This window comes from Cynocephalus volans, chromosome 3 (assembly GCF_027409185.1).
Source record: "Cynocephalus volans isolate mCynVol1 chromosome 3, mCynVol1.pri, whole genome shotgun sequence".
Taxonomy (NCBI): Eukaryota; Metazoa; Chordata; class Mammalia; order Dermoptera; family Cynocephalidae; genus Cynocephalus; species Cynocephalus volans.
Genome location: NC_084462.1, coordinates 117816350 through 117844002, shown reverse-complemented (window position 1 = coordinate 117844002; position 27653 = coordinate 117816350). Strand labels below are relative to the sequence as shown.

The 27653-nt window shown below is 35.2% G+C and overlaps 1 protein-coding gene across 4 annotated transcripts in view; it reads right to left on the bottom strand.

Moving 5' to 3' along the window:
• NPAS3 (neuronal PAS domain protein 3) overlaps positions 1 to 27653 on the bottom strand; it is an 857631-nt gene that overhangs the window by 688363 nt on the left and 141615 nt on the right. The window lies entirely within an intron of this gene.

The window sequence follows — 27653 nt, the reverse complement described above, 5'->3', positions numbered from 1 at the left end:
AAAGCTCACAGAAAATAGAATTAAGAAATAATACGAATCTTTACATGAGCTTTTAAAAGTATGCTCATATGTGCTGAGGGGGAGGAGAGCTGAGATTTTACATTTCTAACAGGCTCCCAGGTGATGCCAATGCTACTGGCTCACAGGCCACACTTTGAGCAACAATGTTATGAGTCAGTAAGATTGCTGACCTTTTTCAAGAAATGTCTTCATAATAAAAACTGAAAACTTGGACATCACCATTAATTAGATGGGTACAAGGAAGTATACTTATTTGACATGAAACACTGGCTAAGCTTTTGCAGTGAATGGCAAGAGACTCCAGGCAATTCTCATAGGAGGTGTTTTGCCTTCAATGCCCATAGTATCCACCTGGTAGACACTGTTAACAGTTGCCACTTAAAGTCTCTAATTTATTCCAGTAATCACATCAAAGTTCAGTTTCAGACTTATGGAACCATTTATGATAGAAATAGGAAATGTTTGAAAGGTATATATTCTTAGCAGAGACAATCTTTAATGACTGCTACTGTAGTAACGCAGTTTTAATGTTAAATGTCTTAGTTACTGTCAAGAATATATGGCATTAAACAGAAGTCTTTCATTTAGTTTATCATTTCAAATTTTATATATTGACCCTCTAACTAGAGCAGAACCATTTGTAAGTATGATGCTCTATAGTTCTCTGAAACAGTCAACATCACATCCCTGAAATATAATGCAAGAGAAGGATGTGAACAATGTGTCTTGATTCTGAATGCTTTACTTTCCTTTGAAGGGAGCAACTATACCTGGATTTCAAGTTTTTCTGTCATCATTTTCCTGGTGCACTGTTACACAGATGGTGTGAGGTAATTTTATGCACTCTATCTAAAAGCATCAGTTCCCCTTTCCATTGGCCATCCATACTGCTTCACACAAAGGAGGCATATTGGTGATTTATCTGGTGTAGTTCAAATCAAGACTAAACAAAAGCAATTCATTCCAAATCAGGACCTAGCCCTAAGCTGGAGAAACTTAGCTGTCCCTTGATTGTTGCAAAAGCAATCACCATTTTTTTTAAATCTTGTTTTCCTCCCTCCTCCACTATAAATACTGGAAAAAAAGTATTAAAAGGGCTGTGGAAGTGAGAGGTTGCAAAATAGCAACCATTTCCATCTTACCATTTGATCCAAACTCCTTTAAGAAGTAATGGCACTGAAAAAAAAAATCACCTTAAAAATAGAGAGCTATTCATTTAAACTTGCAAAATTTTGCCCTAACCTAAAATATATTTGCCATATTTTTATATAATTTATCTGCAACTGAACAACTTAAGTAACATTAAATGATACCAACTGCTTGCCTGGAATTTGTGAGGTTTTCCTGGTATATAGTAATCCTTTACTAAGATGTTTCACAACATAAAAAGCAAAATCAATGCTAAAAAAAAAAGTGTTCTTTTTATTCTAGGGTCTGTGTTTGGAAAATATTGCCATGTAGCATTTATGGTAACAGCTGTACGGTTAAACTTTAGGCACAAACTGAACTGCAGAGAATCTGCTGCATAAATAAAATCCCCATGGCAACTAAATGTGCTACTAGATAACAGAGAAAAAAGGATTTATGTGTTTGCTGAGCTGTCTTGCCCTAAAGGAATTCTCCAGGCAAACGCAGGCCACCTGCCACATGTTATATTAAGCTCAGCCTTCTGGACTTATTTTCAAATCCACAGCAAAAGGTCCAACTACTTTTATTTGGAAGTTTCATTGTTCTTTATTCCAACCCCCTCCAAAAATAAACAATTCATTTTTCAACTTGCCTGCTATATTTTGCCCTGGATACAAAAGATAATTAATGAATTTGTTTGTGCTCCTAAACATTTTGTTGATCTTACAGAAACAACAAGCATATGTATAATAAGGTTTTTTACTCTTATTTGTAGATACAACTTGCCTTGTCCAATACAACATAAACTATATGAAAGAAGCACAGTGGTTGATGAGGATATTTCAAAGATGGGAAAAGGGAATACAACAGCAAGATTAACATCTTATATAAATTTAAACATCTAAAATATTTATGGTTACTTTCTTCCTAAGGGAAAATGGGAGGATAAACATTCTAGCATTTTGCAATAGGTGAAATCAATTTAACTCTAAAATGATTACCTAAAATTCCTTTTTTTTCTTTTAATTATACCTTCCTACCTCCAATCTTCATCAAATCTAACGATACAATATAAAGATAATACTGCATACTTATCTTGATATGTTTATAATACTATAATATTATATAATAATGATATGAAAGTATTTTTGAATATATGAAAATAAAAAGTGATACATACTATTGAACTGAAACAGAGAAAAAAGACAAAAATTCATCATGTGGAAGTTATTCATCATAATTCCTTACAAAAAAATGGGAGTTGGACTAGAAGTATAATACTCCCCCAAACCTGAGAGTACTTCAACTCTGACGTGAACATTGACCTTGATGAAAAAATGACAGTTCTCACCTGTAAATAATCATAAATTCCTTAATCTTGCCTAAATTGTAGAGGTTTTAAGAGAATAAATTTAAGTTATTTCTGCATTGCTTGATATGAAAGGGAACAATGAATCACTGATGCATACAAATGTAAAGGAAGATTTTGCTACTAAATAATCAAATTGCTGCTTTCATTCACTCAGTCTGATGACATGAAAATTATTTTCAGGTATTTAATAATATCGATAGAAATATTAATTATAACTTTATTAAGTAAAAGATATAAATTTTTATTAAGGTTACAATTTCAATACGATTTTATTTGTTCTTTCCAGAAATTTATGGCCTTTTACATGTAGATTTCTATATTAGCATCTAAGGAATAATAAGTCTTCAAAAGGCTCCTGATTTTTGGAAAACAAAGCTGGCTACTTTGTAATATAATTAAACCTAAATCACCATAGCACAGTAACTAGAAACACCATTAAGACTGAACTCTTTGGCTTACACACAGAACTCTTGCCATCTCAGCTAATGTAAACTTTTCAACAGCAAGGTTATTTCTCTGTCATGAGAGTAGATACTTACTGGGCTTAGCAAGTGACTCCTTCAGTACAGGTAGAGTCCTCAGGTATGTCTCCTAGCAATCAGTCTCAGGTAAGCCTACATGTACAAGAGATAGCTCTCAAATATATTTTGACTGTGACCCTCTTAGATCAGTCAAAATCCTCTCCAGCCTTGTACCCCTTTGTCCCTACATTACAGTACAAAAATAACTCTGTAATACTAATAGAGAAGAATGTGTATAATTATAAGGAAAACATGTTTTATACGTGATTTTATATTACAAAGCAAAGAGCTATTAAAATTTTCTAAAAGTCAGTATTTATTAATACTTTGGTTACAGGTAGTATACCAAATTACCACTTTCTCTTCCTCCTGGACATAACAGTCGAACTACATGTTCCAGCTTCCTTTGCAATTTAAAGTGGTCACATGACTGAGTTTCAGCCAACAAAATGAGAAGTGATTGTGTGCTACCTCTAGGCCTGGCCCATTATACGCTCCCCTAGGTGATACTACTTGCTCCTCCCTCTTCTAGCTGACTGGGAGGGAAATGATACTCATAGTGACTCCAGAAGCCTGGCACAATGCCTGTCAGTTTGGGTCCCTGAATGACTAGGAGGAAGCAATATCTTCCTGTCTACCAGGAACATGCATGTGGGATAATTCTAAAAATAAGAAACTATTGCCTTAAGCTATTGAGATTGTAGGGATTGTTAAAGCAGCTAATGTTGTCCTAACTAATAAAACATGTATCTTAATAATGTCTTATAAGTTATATAAAGGGAAGAAATTCATAAGCAGCCCATCAATTAAATAACACTGGGTGGGAGGTTACATACACATATGCACGGATATGTGTGCATATCTATGTATATACGTACATGTATGTATATATTTCAGGTGAAATGTTACTTAAATTTGATTCCAATTTGAAATTCCACACACGATCCCTAACAAGGATTAGCTCTTGTAAAATGAATCACAAAGAGCAGAAAGTAGCATGTACACTTAAAGTTCTAAATCAGATTTTAAAGATGAATTTTTTTTAAGGGAAATGACTATTTGGATGATGTTCCCATCTGTGTATTGCAAGTAACAGATAATGAACTATGACTACTTAAGTATTTGAGATGGACCTTGGAGTATCCTCAAATACAGAGGTTTGTTTTCTAGAAAGAATCCTTAGAAGTGTATGAAAAAGACTTTAAGTTAGAAATCAAAGAGCTAGCAAAGGGATTTATCCATAACAATAATTTAGGCTGAATCATCATATCGATGCAGGTCACCTTTACTACACTTTCCATATATGTCTTAGTTATAAACTATTATACACAGAAACCAAAGTTTTTATCAAAACAAATCCCTGATGGACTCCTTATAATATGACCAAGATAGCGGGATAACCATCTTATAAAATAACAGCAAAAAATCCTTTTGATGTTATTTTTAAATTCAGGTAATTCGTGCGGATGATTTCTAAATAGCATTCATTTCTTAGTACTTTCTGTACTCAATTTGTCTTCTTTAGTTAAGACTACCACCTTACAGAACACACAGTTCTTTTCATAATTACACTGTTTTATCCTAACGGAAAAAGCTGATGGTCCACCATAATCTCAGACTCTGAAGAGATGTCTTACAACATCAGCATTATATGTTTGCCTTCTGAATTTTTAAGCTATAGTCATATACACTGAGCAAAAGTTGATAGAGCTGCGTACAGGATCTCTCTTTCTCCACTGACAAACCTCTGAGAAGAGTAGCCTGAACTCATTGCATCTACCTCCTTGCCAGTCTTTCCTTCCTACTTTGAAACCCTGTTTCTAATTCTTTCACTATGTTAAAACATTTCTTTCAAAAGTCTCAAGTCACACTCCCAACTGTCAAGGCCAACAGCCTTTTTTCAGTCCTCAGTCTGCAGGACCTTCTTCCAATCCCATTCCAATATTAACCTTTTCCTTAATAAACCTAAAGCACTCAGAACAAAGACTGGCTCATGGTAAGCACTCAAGAACATTAGTTATTAAGTTATTATCTGTTTTTGGAATTCTATTTTGTCTTCTTTAGAATGGAAATCTTTATTCTCTTTCATCTCTGCTTGGTTTGCTGTGGTCATGAATTACTCCTCCTTCCATCTTCTAAAGTCAGCCTTTCCACACCTATTTCCCAAGGTTTCTTGTCATTTTATTATGCATTTTAGCATCTTTTAGTTATACCATTGTAACCTACCCTAATACACATGCATTTTCTAGATGTTGTTTATTCTATTGATGAGACCATTTTTACATTAGAAGTTACTTCCTTAATTTCTTGACTTGTAATCCTGCTTGGTTTTCTCTTGGGCTATTATAAATGTCAAACTAGATTTTGTCAATAAGTAGAGTTTAACATGAACACCATCTAAGGTAAAACCAAAATATGCCTGCTCAAAACTCTTACTGCTGTAGCATTAAGAAAATGTAAGGCTCAAGAGAAGGAGGTTCTCATCCATTGATCACATTTGTGTGATTGCATTTCTCAATCATTACTGACGACTCTTCTAAGAAGTACCCATTCAACAACCCACAAAGTTTGTCAAACACCCGTGTCTTCCATAAGGCAGTACCCTTACCAAATATTAGTGTCTCACAGATTCTCAGCAGTACAGCATCATTCTTCATGAACCTATGTGCATTTGCCTTTCTGTATATGAATCCCAAGAAGCAGTAGAAGAAATGTGTTGAATAGCATTAAAAAGTTAGAAACTGTGCAGGCCTTCAATAATGTATTTTTTTAATGTTGCAAGGTAAATTTAAACTAACCCTTTTGTTTTGGGAAACCTGTACATTAATAATGGAATATCAATAATGGAATATAGCTCCTGGGGATATAAATCATAAAGTGAGTTGGTTTGCTTTGTGAATTGCTATAGCAAACTTAATCTAAGATGATAACAGAACTATTTTAAAAATAATTCCAACTTATTTCATTATAAGAGCCTGGATCCTTATAAAGCAATTGCATCTGTTATTAAGCTATTGTTATCAGCTTCAAACCCACCTTCTATGCTCTGCCCTATGATGCTGGGGCTGAGAGTCCACAAATTACCTTTCTGCTTGACCAGCTGCTCCCTGCTAGGCTCTACCATAGGGGCCACTAAAGGGAGACTGGAAAGATGACACAGGAAAATGTTACTTGCCTTCTGTGGGCTTCCTGCCTTTCTGAGTTAGCATCACCCCCACAGTGTTTCTTCATCTCAACAGTGGCAGTTTCTTCCAATGGCAGCAGCTGAATTCAATTTGCAATTTTTCCAACACTTGCAGAATTAGCTTCATCTCCTGCCTCTTCAGAGACAAGCTGACCCATGTCCCCTCTTCAGAAGTCTGAGTTTCAGCTTCATGGAGTCTCTCCTCTAAGCAACCGCTCTCTTATTTCAGTTTTAGTAATCCCAACCTCTCTCTTGTTGCTCCAGTCCTGGGAGTAGTACTTGCTTCCCACAATTGCTATCTACATGTGTCAGCACTCTCATTTTACCCTTTCAGCTACAAGTTAACAATTAATTATATTAAATTCTCTGTGTTCACATAGCTGGTGGTTCCTGTCCCAAATGGACCTACAGATACAGAATTGTAAACAGCACATTCCACTTAAACTTGCATATCCCAAAGCATGTTCTAATAACTTTTTTTAACAAGTTGTCATAACATCCTTTTATTATTTATTCTTTATTTTATTGTTGTAACAAACACAACATAAAATTTGCCATCTTAACCATTTTTAAGTATATAGTTCAGTAGTTGTAAGTATATATGTATTGCTGTGAAACAGATCTCCAGAACTTCACCTTGCAAATCTGAAATTCTATCTACATTAAACAGCTTCCCTTTGTCCCTCCCCACAACTCCTGGTAACCACTATCCTATTTTCTGTTTCTATGTATTTTATTATTATTAACATGCGTAGGCTTTGTAGTAATGTCCACTTTTTCACTCTTTTTAGTTTTTTATTTTATCATTACACAAGTAAACATTTCTTGTGGCCCTTTACCAATTTCTCCCTAAACTCCCTCCCCTTCCCTTTCCCACCTCGGTTGATCTCAGTTCTGTTCTCTCCTTTTGAAAGTTCAAGGAATTATTGTGATTGTTGTATTTTTTTATCCAGCTCCCACTTATGAGTGAGGATGTGTGGTATTTCTCTTCTTGTACCTGACTTATTTCATTTAACATCATTAGTACTGTAAGATACTCGAAAAAAAATTGAAAAGGCTTTTGTGTTCCAGAAGTTTAAGGAAAGAGCATATCACAACCTTCCCACAGACTATTTAGCAATGAGCAAATTAAATGCTTTAAATTATACTATAAAAACTGATTAACCTAATGTTTTCCAAACTTATTCCAACCTGGAAAACTTCTTTTAAATAACTCTTATTAATACTGTGGAACTTGAGGTCAGTAGAATGCAGTTGGGAAAATGTAATCTTGGTTACTTTATTGCATATGCAATTTAAAACCATGTCGAATCACTTTTATAGGCAGATTATAAAACATCAGACATATAAAAAATATGTAGACTAAATATTAAGAATATTTGATATTTTCAAATATTCAAATAAAGATATATATATGTGTATATAACAGATGATATTTGTTAAATAAATTGGATATTAATGACTAGGGTCTTGAAATCACTTCTGTTAAACAGAATTCCTCACTCAACATACTATATTGTAAATATATCAGCAAAATCTAGTACTGGAAGCTCTTGGCCAGGACATAGAAATAGTCTTCTTATAAAAAACTGGTGTTGGAGTTGCATTTAAATGTTCATGTATTTGTATTTTTAACTATTAAAATTGATGCCCAAATTATAGACAAGAGGAAATGTGTACATGGCTGTGTACAGGTAAAAATGGAAAGAGATTTGTGTAATCTCATTAACAGCATTGCTGAACAATGCTAATGTACATCCAATTTGATCTGTGCTCAATAAGATAGCTGAGACAGAATCAACTTTATCATTATACTCTCACCACAAGAAGCACCAAACTGTTCAAACATATAAACATATAAACAAAAATGTAGGACTGAATACATACTAGGAAAATTACATTACCTTTGCAATATAAAATGCAGTATTTTGCCAAAGAAATAATCTACACTAAAGTCTCACCTCAATATCATCTAGTATGCTAATACCTGGATATACCACAGATTTCATTCTACGATACATAATTCCCAGAAGTCATAAGAATATAATAAAGCCTTTTAGAGAATACCTGCTAAGTGGTAGACATTGAGCTAGGGTTATACACATAACAACTTACATTGTTATCAAAACAATAATCCAAACCAAAACAAACAAAAAACCCCCAATAAGCTTAGTAGTATCACCCCCATTTTACAGATGAGAAAACTGATGTTCAAAGGTTTAAAAGCTTTCCTCTAATTACACAATTTCTGTGTGCTGGAGTTGGAATTTGAAACTACATTCTTAGCTCATGCTAGGTTTAGAAAGTACCCCTCTGTGACAATTCTGAATTCACGTGGATCTTTGAAACGGCAAATGATTGTGGTAATATAGAGATGTTCCACTGCATTTCAAAATTGGTTCAGGCAATGTGCTTCTTTATTATTACTAGGAATAGTTTATTGGACTTTGCAATAAATCAAATCAAGACTATAGAGAAAACAAGATAAAACAAAATCTTCTTCACAAACACATAAAAAAACAGTATAAGTTTTACTCTAACTTGATCTTTGTTAGATGCGATCACATAAAATACTCCACCAATAGATATGACAAATGCACTTTATATTTCAATGTGTCAAACCATTTCAATGCGCTGAAACTATGTTGAAGCTGGCAGGCAAGCAGACTATATTAAATTTTTCTCTGGAATCGACTTCAATTCTAGACTGAATTATTGGAATTTTAGTGACCCTAAAAAAGGCTGTCAGAAATGATATTCAACACAGAGTTTTCAAATCTAATGCTCTATTACACATACTTCACATAAAATAATATAGTTTCAATATAAACAAACCAGTCAAAAACAACATTCCATTTGTTCTTGTAATTTTATACACATTTTGATATTGATTTGTCACAACAGATTCTTAAATGCATTTGCTTCTTAAAAGAAAACTTACAGGCTATATTTTAAAATTCAATAGTTTGTTTGGATATGATGCAGTTACAATGTTTAACTAAAATGGGTTTTTTTGTTTTTAAAACACATCAGCACAATAAATAGATGGCTAATAGCTATTAGCAGGCCTAGATTTCTCAATATTACTTTTTTGTTTGTTTTGGTTTCTTCACATAGAACAAAATGATCTCAGGTGATTTCCAGCAATACAAAACCAATTGCACTGGGAGCCCAATCCGTGAATGGGGGCAATGGGTTGTCTCCCTTCTCTAATTCTGGAAGGACAGGCATCTTTCATTGCATGTAAGTCCTGAATATAAGAATTTACAAAGCAATTCAATCTTGAATTTATTCAATTTTTTGTAAGAATTAAAAGCACATTGTGTGTGCATCTATGTTATCACCATTGCTGCTGCTGCTTGTTGCTTAACATAATACCAGTACCATTTTTCTGGCAAAGAACATTAAATCTCAAGAAGTGTCAATATAAGAAATTTGGAAAATAAAATGGGAAGCCAATTTGCTAACCTATAAAACCCATCCTTTATAAACTTTGATATTCTGTAGAAAATATATATTTTTATGGTACATGAAGCCACAAAGATCATACTTGATCTTTGGATTGCCCAGCCCAGTACACCCAGTACAGCCCAGGATGGAGCCAGAGAGAAGCTGTGGTAAGGGGTTAAGTTCAGAGGAGGTCTAGTTAAGTACACAGCTGCATCCTGGTAAACAAGAAGCACCAGTCGAGCAGCCTTTATTCTGCCCAGAGGCCACAGAAAAACTGATGATACAATGGCCAGTGCCACTCTAAGGAAGTGATAGCCAAGAATCCCCCAACCCACTCCTAGAAGTGAATGCAAGTATGAACAAACCAGCATGGGTGCGCACACGCGCACACACGCACACACGCACACGCACACACACACACACACACCCCTTTATTTTCAGGTGGATCACTTTAAGTTATTCATTATATTCATAGTGTTAAGCAAGAATGAGTCCATCTGGTATAGTAGCTTTCAGAACTGGAATATTAGGAAATTATGTGATATTCTTTGTTTTATAATAATACAGTATGGACCCAGGAAAGTTGTTTAGACTTCTTGTGCATCAGTTCTGAGGTAAGTAGATCATTAACATCTGCCTCTTCAAATTATTTTGGAAAATAAAATGTTTTAAAGTCACAGATAATTATTATCATTACCTCGTGCTTAAAGATAATAGATTTTCTCCTCATTTAAGAGTAGGTCTCCAGTGGTAGGCTAAGGCAAAGTCTTATCCACAATTTTTCAAAAGATACAACTGATTAGTCAACCACTTCAGTGGGCTAATGATTTAGTTCCCCTTTTATTTATCTATCTACTTTAATTGGCTAAGCATCTTTGATACATAGCAATCCCAAAAATTCCACTCTAGTCCAGTTCAATATCAGCTTGGTTCACAAACCTGGGATGAACTCAAAATGAATTAAATACTTAGATCTGAACTGACAAGTTGGCATTTAGCTGCAGGTTAGGTGGAAACAAAGACTTCTTCTGAATCGCTTCTATTATCTGTGGGACAATCTTGATTATTAATAAACTGGAGGTAAGAATATACTTTTTTCTCACCAAAATAATGTCCATTAGCTCTAGAAATTAAAACTTATATTCATTATTTTATAAGTGCACCTTACAAAATAACTTCCAAAAACTTGTAAAGCCTATCTTGAAAGAATCTGTTGTATATAAGTATAAAGAAACATCCTTAATAAGAACTTAAGACTTTGTCACAGCAAGGATGCAAGGTCATCCGGTCTAGGCTTTTCTATCTCTAGAAGCACTGCACTTCTAGAAAGCTAGTAACTACCTTTGGTTGACTTTGGTTCATGGAACTATTCCAAAATTATAGTCAAAAGAGTCAATATCTTTGATATCTAGGCTTTCAGGAAGAAGCAGCAGACATTTCTCCCCATCTAAGCTTCAGTCTTCTAAGTAAGTCCTGTGGAAATAATCTTGAAAGACATTAGTTATGTCTGACCCATGTCATTACTAGATTTTTTTTAAACTAGATTTTGTTTTATTGTTTTAGAAGCATAGTTTTGATCATTTTTTTCCTAAATGATAATATGTTCAATATGTATGCTTGCATTATTAACACAAATAGTTATAGCTAGAACCAACTCAGGACTAATTAACATTAGCTAGTACCTGGTCCTGTAAGGTATCTGCATATTTATCTAATATTGTCTGAGCTATTATAACAAGGAGTAGTTTTTGCTGTGCCTTTGCAACCTATGTAGTCTAAAGATTTAGTTTAAAACAGGTAGGTATAATGAATAAGTGACTGGACAGACAGTTCTGGAACATGGAGGTAAGTTCAGAACTGAACATGTTGCTTTGAATGTCATAAATGTAGAAAGTAGAAAAGCCAGATTGTGTGAATAGCCACCATCATGGTAGTTCCTTGCTCTACTTCTTACTGTATTTTTCTCACTCAGTTTTCTCATCTTTAAAATGGAGTAAAAGGGTCATAATTCAGACATTTTGAAGATAATAAAATTTAATGCCTCTTAGAAGAAATATATTAAGTGACAGACTGAAGTGTCATTTGGTTATATGTTTAATTTGATTATTTGCATAAGTAAATAACAAATTTTTTATTCATAGCATTTAACAGACATGCCTGCAATCCAATTTATATGATGTTATGATTGGTGATTTTTTAAAATTTTCTCTCTCTTACACAAACATACAGATTATTGAAAGCAAATATACATACACAATTCTCCTGCAAGATACTTAGATGCTTTCCCACAACATAAATCCTCTCCTAGGTATATTCCTACATCCCTCGGTTGGCTAGTAAACCTTCCTAAATCATCAGCAACAGACCCAACCCCGATTAACAATGCTGACATACTTAGTGAATAGAGAGCTGCTTCTTTACAAACTGAACTATGTCTGGAAAGTCGAATAAACCAAACATGAAAATGGGCACCATATTTTTAAAAATCCATTCTGAGTGTAGAACATACTCAATTGTCTGATAAATTGGTTAAAATTGGTGCCACTAGAATTGAGTCACTGAAGAGTTTATTTCTGTTACCATATTAACTGTGTCATGTAGCAATTGCACCTAATGAACTTAATGTGGCTTATGGCCATGCACTGCTTCCTTTCAGAAACAAAATCTAAATGTTCCTAGGTTTGGCCAACTGGCAGACTATACTATATCAGTAGAGGCACACAAGCCACTAATGATCCATTCTGGCCTCTGGCTAACACAGTTTTATTTCATGTGTCCCCTAAATGTAAGACGTTTGCACTAAAATGCTCAGTGGCTTTTAAGAATAAAAAGAGCTACAGAAGAAATCTGTGGTTTCTTTCTAACAAGTTCATTGCACATAAAACTTCTACAATTGACTACAGTGTGGTTGAAGAGGACCTTCAAATAAGATTAATCGTGAACGCAGTAACTTTTACCCATATGAACTGAAATGGAATCATCCTTTGAAGGAGAAGACGCATGGGAAGAAAATAAGAACAGGGCTTTTAAAAAACACGACAACACTTCAATAAATTTTTCGAATGATACTAAAGCCATACTGTAATGCTTAACTCTACTTGATGCTCAAGGATCTTGTTATAAGTGGAAGTGTTAGAACAAGGCAATGGTCTACATTACAGTGAGTCTGCAATGTAGCTGACACCCATATAGATTTTACACCATTCTAGAGTTTTGCCTTTTTCCTTTTGTGTTCCTTGTTGAAGGCAGATATTATAAGGTTTTAGGGGTTAAACATGAGCTCTTCTTGTCAAATGCATATTTACACTTTGAAGAGTTTTTTTTTTCCTTTTCCTTTAACGATGCACCCCTTCCTCTTTTCTGCCACATAGTAACTACCTGCCTAGCACTGCTCTGCTGCAACTGTGCCCTCACAGAGCTCAAAAGACATAGTCTCTCTTAAAAGAAATCTAAATATACAATCATTCTTACTCCTCGCACCTGAAGAACAAGAGAGTCTTTGGACAAAAATCATCCTTTGTCTCTGCTCACGGTTGCTAGAGCTGATCTCTCAGTTATGCTACTCCAGCTCCCTTCATTACCACCCAATCTCTCTCAGCACAGCCAAAGTGCTGCTCCTCCATGACTGAGGAGCACTGACCTCAAAATAAAACTTGAACATCTAAAGCTGAAGCAATTAAAATTTCACAGTGCAAATAAATCTTGCCAAACGCTCTTTGGCAATATCTTCAAGGACGCTATTTCTCTACAACTGATAATCACTATAAATGGTATTTAGCACCTCTTAACCCCAAGGACACCAAAGCTCGTGAAAGCCTAAACATGTAGAATAAATTTAACTCAGCAATGATACCACTTAAGTAAACTGGAAATAATATGAGGGTACTTCAAAAAGTTCATGGAAAAATAGAATTAAAAGATAATATGAAGATAAAAGTTTCCACGCACTTTCTGAAGTACCCTCATATACAGAACAGCACAGTGTTAACGGCTGATAGTAAGTTTGCAATGGTCAGCAGCAGAGCTGGCGTGTCCATTGGGTTACAGTTGAGCGCTTGACATAGGCAGGAGGAGGTTGAGCACAGTAGGCTCTGAGATCGGCAAAGCTCCTGGGAAAGCAAAAGGGTCAGGAGCTCTATCGACCTATGGCCAGTCCTCAGAGGTGAACATCCATTTGTCATAGGAGCCTGATTTGCAGGACCACTAAACCAAGGCATGAGGAAGTCACACCATATTCCCAGCATCTTACCTGAATTTTCATGCATGGAATACATTTCTCACTAGATGTTGGTACTTATTTTCTTCTGGCTTAAACACCTTATAAACTTATCACTACTATCACGAGTGTGTTTAGAAAAAGAAAATGACCATTTTCTAATCATTAAATGAAGCAGACAATTAATAAGTGCCTTCAGACTGCTAAGCTGAAAGATAATAATTTGCCATGCAAAAAAGTTTGTGTTTACACAAATGAAAAATTGGAGAAGTTATGCAGTTATCTTGGTAAACAAGATTTTTGAAGTGAAACCAGAAACATCCACAGAACTGAGGTAAGTTACTTTGTTTTGGTTTAAATCAGAGCCCGTCTTAGGAAAAACTCTCAAGTACATAATGACCTCTGTCTACAGCAGCCACCCACCTGCACAGTCGGTGTCGTCTTCTTCCCACTTCCACTCCCATTCTTAGCTGTGCCGGCAACAGCAGATTCATCACGTGCCTGGGTCCTTCCTATTTGGCTATTCAGAGGTCTCACAGTGTTGACTTAACTCTCGCCTTCCTAGATAGCTCTCCAATAAAAATAATAAGAGCAGCTAATATTCATTGGGCACTACCATACGTCAGGCATTTCACATGATTATTCACTTAGTTATCTAAGCAGCCAGTTAGTTACTATTTTCATCTACATCTTACAGATGAAGCAGCCATGCTTATAAAAATTAATCAAGGATCTCACGGCCACACAACTAACAACAGAGCTGTGATTTGCTCCCAGGTGTTGTGAGGGGTCAGAATGTTAAATCGCTACTGTATATGGTTCCATGTGGCAAGGCAGTTTTCTCCTGTCCTCTTTTTCTCCCTTAATTTTCCATTCCAACATCAACCCTTACTTCTGTACTATGTTCTAACCTTACCTAATTTTGCTTTATCGGAAGCAATAAATAAATTTATGAGGTTGGAAGCAACCTCATAAATACATCCACATTAATGTCTTAATGGCAGACGACCATATGGAGAATGGATTGGGGGAGGGAGACAAGACTGGAGAAAAGAAAAACAATTGAGATTAATTCAGGCAAGAGATGATGGTGGCCTGGGCTGGGAATGGCAGTGGGAATGGAGATCTGTATAGATTGGAAAACTATTTAGAAGGTAGTATCAGTAGGGTGTAATGCCTGATTAAATATGAGTGTGAAAAAAATGGGAGTAAGGGGTTAAGAATGATGTCTCAGTTTATGGCTTACAAAACTGGATGAACGGTGATGTCACGTATTGAAACAGAGAACAGGGAAGAAGGAACAGCCTTTAGCAGGAAGCTAAAGATTTCAGTTGAGGAGTGAGGGTTTTGGTGATTGTTGTATGTTCACATATAACAGGATTTTGGATGAGTATGTCTGGAGCTCAGGAGAGAGAACTGGGGGAGTGACATACATTAGGGCATATGCAGCATAATAATGTAAGCCATAGGAGTGAATTGTGTCGGCCCTATCCTGTAATGTAACTGCGGCTCTAATCTTAGCTACTTCTTCCACTAAGGTCAGCAGACTCAACTGGCAATATGCTAATTCTGTCCCCAACCAGTGTATCATTCGTTTTCCTTTAATGAGGCAATTACTTTACAAATATAATTTTTTTTTTTTTTTGGCCTTTTTTGTGACCGCGCTCAGCCAGTGAGCGCACCGGCCTTCCCTATATAGGATCCGAACCCGCGGCAGGAGCGCCACTGCGCTCCCAGCGCCGCACTCTCCCGAGTGAGCCACGGGGTTGGCCCTACAAATATAATTTTTAATAGTATACACAGGTTTAAACATATAATTTTTAAAACCTGTAAAAATACTTTTTCAGTTGCTACATATACCATCAGCAAATCCTGTGCTTCCATTCAGGTTTTTACTATTTTAACTTATGGTTGTTCATATGTTCCCCGTTGGACATACTTTGCTTACAATATGCCTGCACTCTTTTTTCCTATGAATTATATATTTTTTAAAGATAAGGATTTGTAACTTCTCTTAATAATAGCTGCTAGCAGTTTAGTAACCAGTAAGCACAATTTTTTTTTTTTATTAAAGGACATTTTCAAGTGAGAGAAGAGACTTCAAAAGGAAAAGCTTACGTTGGTAATTATTTAGAAATATCAAGTATTAGATCAGTATCTATCTCAAATGTTTGTGTGTGTGCACGTGCATGCATGCAGGTGTGTGTGCACATGTGGTGATGACGTGTGGGAAAATCGATCTAGAGTGCAGTTATTTCAGAAAGAACTAGACACATGATTCTGAATACTCTAAGTAGGAACACTGCATTACCATTTATTACCTTACTGATGACCCTTCAAATGTAATAAAGAATCCAGTAAATCAGGATAACTGATAATTCAGGGTTTGAAGTTCAGCCTCACATTATGTAATAATGTAAAAAATATATCCAGGTAAACATTGACCTTAATACAGAACAATATATTTCAATGGTTTGGAAGCACCCATTTATAATCACAGCAGAAATACAATGTAACCAGAGGCCAGAAATTAAGGCTGATATTCTAGCATAATTAAAAATAATACCCACATTTATTAAAACTGAACTTAATTGCTTATACTGTAAAACTTAGATCACAGGACAATATGCACTAAAAGTAATTTATGTTCCAGAACTTTCACTAGTTTAGATTGATGTATCTTCCAGATAATCCATATTAGTGAAGTCTTCCATTAAGTGAAATAATCAAATTAAAGAGCATTATCTTTGTTTCTCAATTAACATCAAATGAGAAAAATAGGTAATAGTTTACCAGAAGTTATATTTCACCTTTGTAATATAAATGTAGCTATGGGCCGAGCCCGTGGCGCACTTGGTAGAGTGCTGCGCTGGGAGCGCGGCGACGCTCCCGCCGCGGGTTCGGATCCTATATAGGACTGACCAGTGCACTTATTGGCTGAGTGCCGGTCACGAAAAAAAAAAAAAAAAAAAAAACGACAAAAAATAAAAATAAAAATAAATGTAGCTACAAATGTATAAGTAGGTTTTTCTATTATGAGTAAAGCAATAGATGCTACTATGTACCAAGTACCTTAAGAAATGACTCTGTAGATACTAGTTACTCCCACAGTTCAGAATTCTTCTTTTCTGCTAGGTAAAATTAAGCTTTAAAAAAATTATCATGACTAAAGTGTTTCAAAAAAATTGGTTCAAGTAATTAATGGGCCAGAGAAAGCTTCTCTCTCTATTGCAAATTTCATTCTTAATATTCAGCATTAAAAAACCCACCTTCCCATTAGCCACAATTAAGAATGTATGAAATCCCCTAATCAGAAAGGACCTGGAAGGAGGTTGCTTGTAAATAAAATTGCCCTTTTCTTAACCTAGAAAAAAAGAACCACTTAGAGCCAACACCCTTACAGCAATGACCACAACAAACATTTCACAGGGACAAAGTGACTTAGGCTGATACTGTAATTTGTCGGGCTACATATACTTGCCTTGAAATACTTAAAAATCCTTAGTAGAATAAGTTACTCATAAACCAAAACTTGTTCACTGTTTTCTATAAATGACAATAAAAGAGGGGGGAAAATAAATTTTAGAAATCTAACCATTTCTTTAGTGAAATATTTTTCACTTTTTAAAAAAATTTGGACCCCGGTGTTTGCAAATAAGAATTTATAAGAGTATTTATGAGTATAAGCCAGGTAAAGGCATGGCCACTGGTAACCTGTTAGGGTCTGCCCCCTCCCCCTTACCACACACACACAAACACACACAGTGTAAAACTGTTTATTCTTAGGTAGGTAGGTACATATATAAGCACATAATTTCTAAACATCAGTTTTTCCCATTTTGCTTTTTCCTACAATAGATTCCCAACTATCCACTGGATTAGTTTCTGAACATCTTATATAACTGTATGCGTGCTTGTACTACATTCATCCTCTTAAAGTATGTTTCTTGAACTAACTGTAAGTACCATTTAGTTAGCATTTAATTTCAAATAATTCCTTTTAGAGCAGAGTTTCTTTCACACAAAGTATGTTCAAACTCTAAGTATCACGATTTCATAACACCATTTCTTTACATTCAAACTATATTTTCCTTTATTATATACGTAGAACTTAAAGCAAGGGTTCTGAACCCAGCGTCCATAGGGTCGATAGGGTCCACAGAATGGATTCTCTAGTCTTTGAGCCCCCTGAAACATATGGAGAATTTTGCAACTATGTGAAAAGATGCAAAGACGGTAGTACTAAAATATCCATAGCTTTCATGAGATTTTTAAGAGTCTATATTCTCAAATTTAGTATCAAATGAATCATGGTACTAAAACATTGTGCAAAGTCTGATATTTATTTATACTAGTGTCCTTGCTAAAGAAGAGCAGAGTCCCAAGGGGATGGAGCCATAGGGGTGTCCTTGCACACCTGCCAAGAAGCACCTGCTGCCTGCTCACAAGTGAGTGCATTGTCAGGTGCCTTCCTCGGGGAACCCTCCACTGTCCCAGGAAGAACTTCAGGATCTGAGCTGGGTTAGACCTTGCTTCTCCTACCAAGGCTTTGCATAAATTGCAAAAAGTTCCCCAAAGTTCTTTCTCTGGACAGACTTAGCTCGATGGACGCAGGGCATGGCTACTGGAACATGGACTGAATTTCAGTTCCCAAAAGCACCTTCAGCTGGGAACTTTTGTGCAGCACACAAACTGCACAACTGGTTTTGGTCTCAGGCAATTTAAAGAATTAGACAAAACTTCAGTTAATACCAGTTTTTATGTCCCAGAGCTCTTAAGAAAAAGGGGAAACCATGGCAAACATACATGGCTTTATTGACTGTATTTCTAAATTAGTCTTATTTGAAAGTCTTGAGTATATCAAATTAGGTAAAGTATCAAAAGTCTATTCTGATACACTAGTTTTCTTTTCTTTTCCTTTTAATAATTCAATAGCTTTACTTTATATTGTGTAGACCTGCTCTTTGGTAATATTCTCAGACTAGTTTATTATAGCAATTACAAACAGAGTCTTGAAATTAGACCTTTGCTAGAATCCATGTTTGCCCACTCACTAGCTCTGTGACTTCTCTGGGTGTCAGTTTCCTAAAAAGGTTATTTTGAGTGTTAAAATAAATCACTAAGCAAAGTGCTCAGAACACTAATAACAAAAAGTAGGTAGTCAACATACGGTATTCACCATTGTCATCGTGGTTATCATCATCATCTATGGATCAGTTAAATGCCTACCATTTATAATTGGACTCTCTGTAATCCTATAATAAATATGAAAAAAAATTATGTAAAATACTGAAATTAAAATTGGTATTAGTGCCACACATATGGTAACTTAATTTATGATAAAGGCAACATTACAGTACTGTGGGGAAAAGATAATGCCAACTCAATAACTGGTGCTGGATTAGATTTCCATATGGACTCCAACCTGATGCCACACACAAAAATTCCAGATGGACTGTACATCTAAAGTGTTATTTTAAAAAAATATGTACAAATATCTTCATGACACTGGAGTAATCAAAGACTTCTTAAATAGGACACAAATATTACTAAAGAGGAAAAAATATAAATTGCACTATACTAAAGTTAAAAGTTTCCTTTCATCTACAGACAAAAGAGTGGAAAGGAAAAATATGGTGGGGGGAGGAGGATGATATTTGTATCCTGCAAGTGTAAAGAGATTTATATTTGAGATACATAAAAAATTCCTATGATAAAAAGAAAGCAGACAATAGAAAAAATTGGGCAAAACGCATGAATGGATGCTTTACAAAACTGAAACTAAATAGCCAATAAACATAGGAAAATGTGTTCAACCTCACTGATCATTAGGATATTACAAATTAAGATCACAATGCAATATACACCCCCCCAGAATGGCTAAAAATGAAAGACAGAAAACATCTTACCAAAGATATGGAGCCATTGGAAATCTCATATTGGTGATTGGTACAATCACTTTGAAAAATTGGCATTATCTGCATAAGATAATCATATGCATCCCCTACAACTGAGCAAATTGCATATATACATATATAACCAGCAGAAATGAGTACATGTTACCAAAGAGACATGTATGAAAATGATAGTATCTATACTACTGTTCACCAATGGTAAAATGAATAAATTGTGCTACATTCTCAAAATAAAACACTATGCAGCAATGACAATGAACAAAGGTCAAGGACATATAAACATGGCTAAATCTCACAAACATAGTGTTGAGTAAAATAAAAGTCAAACATAAAAGAATATATCCTATATGATTCCATTTATATGAAGTTCAAAAAAATAGACAAAATTAATCAGTGGGGTTCAGAGACAGAATTACTCTTGGAGTGGAAAGAAAGATGACTTGAAGGGACCATGAGAGCATCTTCCAGGGTGCTGGTAATGTTTTACTTCTTGATTAAGGTGCTGGTTTTATACAGGCATTACCATTTTATCTCAAACTGTTAGAAAAGTAGTTCATATAAGTGTTGAGACATTAAACAAGTGATAGACTTCCAGATGACCAAAGTGACATTTAAGATATTATTAAATAGTGAATCAAACACTAGGATAAGAAGTTGAAGACCTAACTGAAAGGAACTGCTGAGAAAACCTCTGTGGTCATGAATGTCCCTCACCTCATTGAAGGTGACTGTACACATTCTGCTTGCATACACACAGAAACCAAGAGAATTTCTGATCTCATAAACTGCTTATTTTAAGATTGCCAGATGATGGATATGAACTTACAATGCCAAAGCATCCAGAAGAAAGTAAAACAATTCAATCGTAGAAATTTAGTTTACATATTTAGATCAACTCTATCACTTCCCATAGGAGGGAAGTGAGGCTCAGAGAAGCCAAGTGACTTGCACAACTTTGACTAATGACAAGCCCTGAGCGAGAAGCTTCATAGTTCAATACTAAACCCGTTTGCAGTTCTCACTAAACATATTGCCTCTTTCTTTAGTGTCCAATAATTTAAAAGTTTTTTGAAACTGAATTGGCTTAGATAAATAATAATTTGGTTATTATATCAATCAAATCTGAACATTTAAGAAAAGGAAAGTAAACTGGAAGTGTTTAATATAGTCATGACAACAAAGATCTAAGAATTGGCCACACAGTACTTTCTAGTACTTTCTAGCTGACCTAATCAATTATTTGCATAGTTTACTTAGCAATGGCAGAAAGATGGCAGGCTGAGAGAAGGACAGTTCAGGGATTTTTAAAAAAGACAATGCCAGAATTCCCATGGGAAATCTTTTCCTTCTAATAAAACATATTGGCATAGGGATATATGAAAGCTTCCTAAACATAACCATATTAGATTAGAAGGGAGAATGAAAAGTTTCCCTACCACTTGAAACTCAGACAAACCATAGCACAGTCAATGGTATGCTACTGATTTAATTTAAAGGTCTTCACTTTATGTACACTAGATTCACAAAATTAAGCTGCAATCACTTTCACGAAAGAAAGCAGACAATGGCCACGCCTTAGAGTAAGGCTTTATTTGCTACAGGACTCGATATCAGGCCATGCCAGCATCCTGATTTCCTGTTGTTATTCGTGTGGACAAGATACCTTTTCACCAAGAATACCATGAAGTACAGGATTTATTGCCATAATGAAGTTCTTTCAGATCTGTTTTCTCTACAGAGGACAGGAGGAAAGGCGTTCATCTCACCAGGCAGCTTATTAGGATTAGCATTGAATAAGACACCACAGAATGTCAGTCCTATCAGTTACTAAACATGCATCATACAAACTTTGTCTTTGCAAGAACCTCTGCTCTGCATTTGTCATCCACCTGAATAATTAACAAGTACATGCTGCCTGCCAGCAGCTTAGGGAATTAATTTCCCCAGATGAAATGCATATCACGTCCACAAAAACTCAGACCACACACACACCGCATTCCTACCTTTCAGCCACAAAAGGTAAGTAACATCACACAGCCTCCAACTTTATAATGATTTAAAACTCAAGGATCATAGAGTCAGATTGGTAATATGTTAAATGTCACTCTGATGGCCACCTGGAACTCTGCTGTCAATAGTTCAATGTCCCAACACTTATAGTAACTACTTTTTGCCATCTTAAAATTGGTAATTCCACAATTCTATATTTTCACTATATTAGAAATTTGTGTGAATAAATGCACATTCTAAGAACTGAATCCATTAAAAGCTTTCAGAAAAGCAACACATGTAAAAAGACACACATAATAACATGGAAGAACCAAAATTTAAATCTTGGAGTCTTCCAAATATGTAATAGTGGTTGTGATGAATTTGCATTCTTAATTTCATTTGAAGCTAACAATTGTGGTCTGTTAATATTCCTTCCTCATACAATTGAGCAAGATAAATCTGTGGCCAATAATGTAGAGTGATCAGAGATTTTAATTAAAATTCCTCACTATTAAAGTATTGGTCTACCATATATAAAATGGAAGTTCTTTTTTTAAATATCATAAATAACTTAAAAATTGAATGCATCTCTTTAAATTCCCACCTTCTAATCAATATTTTGCATATAGTTGGTTGCATAAAGATAGAGAATATTTATTAACCTTAGTTGTAAGTCATATGGATAAATGAAAATAAATTGATGGTTTTTCCCCACAAAAAATGTGATTTTGAAGGAGGCAGACGAGCTTTGTAAGCTAGGGGCAACTGTTAAACTGTATTGACCATCTCTGGTCCAGATCCTTTTTTTTATTGGTAGCCACATTCTAGACCACCCTCCTCAACTGTGGAAATGCTTGCTGATGTTAAAAGCAGCAGGCTACAATGGGGTGAGGTGCTTACTAAGGTCATCGTAAGCTTCACTGAAGTATGAAGACAACTATGAACATAAACACATTCCTTATTTTGGTTTGTGAGTACACTGGGGATTTATTAAAATATACTCTTATTGCCAAGAAAACTGATCTATGTTGATATGCTGAGTGTTCATTAAATTGATACACTTTAAACACAAAACTGCTAGAACTTTACTATTCATTCAATGACATGTCCTTACCCCTTGGCTTGAAGAGTATATTTATGTGTGCACAATGGTTCAATACTCCCATAAGATTACACTTCTGCCCCAACCATTACTAGCATTAACAGTATAGTACTGCTTTCTTCTAAATTTGCTTATGTTAAAACAATTTATTATTTCTGAGACCTACTTTAAAACAGTTAACCAATAGGAATGAATTTCTAATTAATCATCTGGATAAAAGTAAATCTATTTTTAAAAACTGTAGTGCAGTGAGGTGAGGTATTTACTACTTTCTAACATCAATGTTATCATATGCACCAAAGTCATTATCTTTTCTTTGTTCCTTACTTGTTAATGATCACAACATCAGAAAACAAATATCCTATATCAAATTAACAAAATATGTTAAATTTGGATTTACTTCTGGAAGAAACGTTAGGCCTGAAGTCTCTAATTCAAAGAATTTTTTTTTTTTTTGATGGAAAGGAATTACATGTTTTCTTGTTTTATCCATGTTTTCATGTCATGTTTAATGTTTTTGCCACTGTTATTGAAATTTAAATTGAAAATACTTGGCTTTGTCCCTAGCATGGACCTAGATCTAACTTCATTATGACTATGGTGAGACAACTAAAATTGAGGCCTTGGCCCTATCCCTTGGGCTCTATTTTCAGGTAATGCTAGAATCTTGTGCAATGCAAGGGAGATTAGCAAATTAAAAAGAAGTGACAAACCTCCTCTACAACTTCTCTAACTCTTAAAATAACCCCAGATGAATGCCTGTATTCACTAGGCCATACTAATAGGAGAGGATATGTGGTAGGATAGGAGAAGAGATGAGAAGGTTATATTTCATTTAAAACGGTTGGAAGAAAATGACAAGAAATCTCCCAAGGTCAAATAATAGAATTCATTTTAGATCAGAATAAAGGATGCTTGGTACAAAGTGATAAAAGGATTTGTAAATCCACATTTCCTATTTTAAGAGATTGTACTTAACATTTATTTGCTTTTATTCTTTGTCTTACACTACTAATTTGTTAAATTCTGCCACTTTTTTCTTTACAACTGAAATCATAACTCGGTGAAACTGTAACTCAGTAACAAACATCCTAAGAATATTGATATCCTTTTTGAAACTAGGGGTCCCCCATGTATTACTACTATCCTAAAACAAATGATCTTGTGTAACTAAAATTTTTTAAAACTTTTAACTTTTTAAATTTTAAATTATTATAAGGAAAAGAACCATTAAATCAAAACAGCATTTGTGCATTTTATTATGCATATACATGAAAACCTCATTTCTTTGTAATAGCTTAAACAAGATGTTCTTTAACCCATACAGCCAACTAAATAAAGCCTCCAATGCCCATTGAGTTGATGAAAAATACACATCCTTTTTAACACACAATGACATGTTCAATTCTGTGTATCTACAGCCTTTCTGAGTGTCATCGAGGAGAAAGTATAACTGGGACTATAAGGAAAGCATGTTTCTGAAATACACCAAGAGACAATATGCCTTCTACTCCCAGGAGACTGTTGGTAAATCTTTTTTATGTGTGCACTACGAGGTGAGTAATTAACACTTCCAACTGAAAGTTGACTACCATCATAATATTTAGTCAATGAGTTGTTACAGCTGGGTTTTAAGTCATGTAAAAGTAACTATAGTACTTTCAATAGTAATAATACTTCAACATAAATCTAAAATAAAAGATAATGAATTCAGTTCAAACTGTCTTTTCACATACCAGTGTTGGTTGTTGCATCTTACCATATTAAAAAATGAAACAATATCAACATAAAATGTCTTTTCACAAGAAAAATTGCATGCTTAATATTTTAATAGTTTAGTTTCTGTGGCATAAATCTGCTAGAAAAAAGGGACTCTGCCTGCATTAAAGATCCACAAACCTTTTGTATTAATCACATGACTAGCTCACTGAGGCCACTATGGATAAATCATTCCATGGGAAGACAGAATAGATTTTCCCACGTAAATGGGAAAATCAACCATTCCAGTGAGTTTCGTAAGAATGACCAATGAATCCTTCACTTCTGAAGAAGACTATCATACTTTGGGGATAAGGAGGCTTTATAGCATAATTAGCTGATTGTGAATAAAGAATTACTCCTTTTTCTCCTCCTCATAGCCTCTTCCAGGACAGCACATTTCAGTAAGTGGATTACAAATGAAGAAGAAAATAATGTTAATAACTGGAAATACTTCTTTCTATACAGAATCTGTTTCTTTTTCAAATGTTTTCTTATCCTCCTTCCTCACCACTGGAAAGAACTGGAACATAAGAATTACCTTGGAATAAACAAATCTTATAGGATTTGGTACTAAAAAAGCAGGTAAGGAAGAAAATGGCACATGAATAATTTTCATATTCGTGTGCTTTGCGCTTTTCATAGGCTAAGAAAGTTTTAAAAGAATCAAGTGCAGAAGAATATAGGACCATTCTGGGTGAAGGCAACTATTAGCTTTGCTGCTGCTGAAACACACCGGGAAGTGTCAAATATATTTCACATCTATGTCAAAGCCATCACTATCAGGATAACTGTTTTGCTTTCCCAGCACTGGCTAATGTAGCTCTTCCCAAAGAATAACTGCAACGTCCTCCAGTGCCATCTATTTACTAGACGCTATCCCATAAGAAGGCAGTCAGTTTCCACTGGTACTTGATATTCTACACTTTCATCATAAATCTTACTGCCACAAGCCTGACTACTCCCTCTCTGCATTCGAAGTAATGGCAAGAGTCTTGCCTCTTTCCTGCCCACCTCCAAGGCTTAGACAAAGATTTTCAGAACTCCCTTACCTAGAGGGACCCCAAGAGACTCAGGATAGGAAGTATCAATGAATCGTTCATTAGTTTATTTTTACAGGTTTAGCTTACCCTCCACCCACAACACTGTTTTGTGGGGAAATTCTTTTAGGATTTCAAACTAACTTCCCAATTTATAGAATATAACCCATTCCTAAACTGAGGTCTTCTTGTACTGGATTTGCTAACTGGGGTTGAGGTTGGGGAATGGTGCCCTCACTCACATGCATATCTTCCTTTGGACTGACCTCAGAGAAATTCCCATGAAACCAGGAAATCACATGACTGGTCCCCCAATCTCTACTTAATACAGATCCAAGCATGTAAGGTAGGGAATATTCTGAGATTGTCTCATAACAATGCATTCTATGAATTTGGATACCTAAAAATTATTAGTGACAATATTTAATCAAAATTCATGGTTGTATTGAAAGCATTGAAAATAGTTAAAATCAACTCAATTAAATTTGGAAATAAACGAACTATTTTTATTTTTGGTTATGTGACTATACCAAAGACCCTTATCTTTTGGATGTACTTTTACTAAAGCTTCTAATGTCTAACAAAATACTTGTCCTCTGGTGACAGAAACATCAAATCCCCAAATTTCATTTAGTAGTAGCCTGAGAAGAGACTTTTGTTCCTGAGTTACCTAAGGGATGAAACAGTCAAGGAAATGATAGTATTAACGCCAGTTCTTAGGACCTTCAGTGGTCTTCTAGGAAAAAGGAAGAGTGTGGATTCCTCGTTCAATTGCTGTGGGTTGAGAGATGGGACAGAGAGTTATTGTGCCTCCTCACATTGGGGGAGCCCACTGAGATTCTGTACTCAGAAATGCATTGACTATAGAAAAAAAGAGCTAGATATCCTTCAGATCTTTGAGAGGCTCCTAAATTCCACACATAGCAATTGACAATTTTCTCCCAATGAGAGGATGACTAGTAGATAAAAACTGATATGATTTTAAAAGAAAATATAGCACAGAGTTTGTCTGAACTGCCAACTGCACTCTTTCTTCCTGCACTGTTTCCCCCAGAGTAAAAGAGAGTTCCATCACTCCCATCTGCTAAAACAACATTCCCCAATGGAAATAAAGTTATGGTGTGTTAAGCCTAGTGGGGAGAGATAGAGGATTGGGAATTAGAGACTCCCATCAGCCCCACAGTTCAAAACAAAACACAACTCTCTCCTTATTTGGGTTAGGGCTTTGTTAGTTGTCAAAATAGCTACTACTTCTAGAAAGATCCAGTTGGATCTTCAGTGATTTGGACAAATAACTCTAATGACCACATTTTGTTACCTCTACCTTCACATGATTGCATAAATAGTTCATCTCTTTCTCTGCTATCAAGAAGTAAAGGCAAAGTCACTTTGAATAATAACTACAATTTACACAGTATTAAACACCACAAATTGTGCAACGTGCTTAAATACAACAGGACATTAAAACCTCACAATACTCCATAAGGCAGGCATTATTACTTGGATTGTATCAATGAGAAAACAGGCTGAGCTTTAAGGCATCAAGTGCCAGAGCTGAGATTCTAAACTTGGGTCAGCCCCAAAGCTGGCATTTCAAACCACTGCTTTATACTGCCAATCCTAAAAAGTCATTTCTTAAGCAACTTTTTGTTTGAGGTCAAGTGCTAAGTTCCATATAATGCAGTTTTGTTAAATACAACTCATTCTAGTCTTCTCAAGTTTGCAATATAAAATTTAAAGGAAAAGTGTTAAATCACTACAGAAGAACACAAGTGGTAGAATATACAAGAGTAAATCCTTTCTCTGGCCAGGGTCTGGAAAAATTTTTAAACAAATTTGCAAGAAGTCTTCAGAAAGCCCGAATTTTCAAAAACAACGTCTAAACAGTCTTCCAAAGTCTCGTTAGCTTTTTTACTTTAACCAACTCCAGCTTTATGTGCTTTCCCTCTGCTTG